Below are 2,001 nucleotides of genomic sequence, written 5' to 3'. Positions count from 1 at the left end.
ACAGAGAACAACTCTTCTTCAGTTGTCGACTGTCTATCTACTCCTCATTTCGAGTATTCAACGATAATATGAGTCTTCGAAGACAGTTGTTCCCATAAATTCTAAGATAAAATTTTGGATTTATGGAGGGACAAAGTTGGGAACAAAAACAAGACAGTGGAGACATACAACGAAACCGAACGAAAACAAACATGGACGGTCTTTACACATGAACGGTCTTTACACATGAACGAGAAGAAAATAGTGAACGCTGGGAGAAATATTTTCTTTGAAAAGAGAAAAGATTGAAGAGAGAGAAAGAAAACGTCCGATCTTAGAATGTCGTGCAGGAAAAGAAAGATGGTCGATGGTCGCATGTGAGCAACGAGAAACAGAAAAGAGAAAGAGGGGGAGAAAGATAGACATAGAAAACGGTGAAGGAGAGAAAAAGGGAATTAGCAAAGGATGGGGAGAAAACAGTATGGAGTAGAGTAGCATCAAAAAGTTTAAGATAAACTTACTTGGAAATGGATGCGTTCAGTTAAATAATAATATGAATAATATTTATATATGTGAATATATATATGTGTGAATACATACATACATACCTACGTATATATATATATTTAAAATTATAATACAGGGTATCTAAGAGATACCGCCACGCTGAAAAATAGCAGTCAAAACCTCCTTGTGCTATGTGGACATTTATTGTGGTTTTAGAGTCAGGTTTTGACTGCTATTTTTCAGCGTGGCGGTATCTCTTAGATACCCTGTATTATAATTTTAAATAATTATTACCTTTGATGGTTTTTATTCCCATGCTGGCCACTTGATAAAATCAATATTTTAAATATCGATCTTATCCTTATATATATATATATATATATATATGTGTGTGTGTGTGTGTGTGTGTGTGTGTGTGTGTGTGTATGTATATATATACGGGTACAGGACGACACCAACTGTGTAAACAACATGAAATATGAAAACAAACGACTTAAATGCGCAAACAATGAAAGAAAAAATGGAAATCAAGATAAGTAACACAGAGAACGACCCTTCATCAGTTGTCGGCTATCTATCTACTCCTCATTTCGAGTATTCAACAACAATATGAGTCTTCGAAGATAGTTGCTCCCATAAATTTTACGATAAAATTTTGGATTTATGGAAGATGAAAGTAATGAACAAAAACAGGACAGTGGAGACATACAAGGAAACCGAACGGAAACAAACATAGGGGGTTCTTACACCAGAACGAGAGGAAAATAGTGAACGCTGGGAGAAATATTTTCTTTGAAAAGAGAAAAGATTGGAGAGAAAGAGAACATCTAATCTTAGAACGTCGTGCAGGAAATGAAAGATGGTCGATGGTCATGTGTGAGAAAGGAGAGACAGAAAAAGAGAACGAGGGAGAGAGAGAGAGACATAGAAAAAGGTGAAGGGGAGAAAAAGGAAATTAGAGAAAGATGGAGGAGAAAACAGTTTGGAGTAGAGTCGCATCAGAAAGCCTGAGATAAACTTACTTGGAAATGGATGCATGGCGTTCAATTAAATAATAATGTAAATAATATATATATGTGTGTGTGTGTGTGTGTGTGTGAATATATACATACATACATACATACATACATACATACATACACACACACACACACGCACACACACACACACACACACACACATATATGCATATATGGGTACAGGACGTCATCAACTGTGTAAACAACATGAAGTACGAAAACAAATAAGTTAAATACGTAAAAAATAACGAAAGAAAATTGGAAAACAAGACAAGTAACGCAGAAAACGACCCTTCATCACTTGTTGGCTGTCTATCTACTCCTCATTTCGAGCATTCAACGACAATATGTGTCTTCGAAGACAGTTGCTCCCATAAATTCCCAAATAAAATTTTGGATTTATGGAGGGTCAAAGTTGGGAACAAAAAAAGGACATATGCATGTATGTATGTATGTATGTATGTATACTTCGTGGTAGTCTAAGTGTGCGTGTATA

This window comes from Octopus bimaculoides, chromosome 14 (genome assembly GCF_001194135.2).
Source record: "Octopus bimaculoides isolate UCB-OBI-ISO-001 chromosome 14, ASM119413v2, whole genome shotgun sequence".
Classification (NCBI taxonomy): Eukaryota; Metazoa; Mollusca; class Cephalopoda; order Octopoda; family Octopodidae; genus Octopus; species Octopus bimaculoides.
This window is presented reverse-complemented; position numbering follows the sequence as displayed.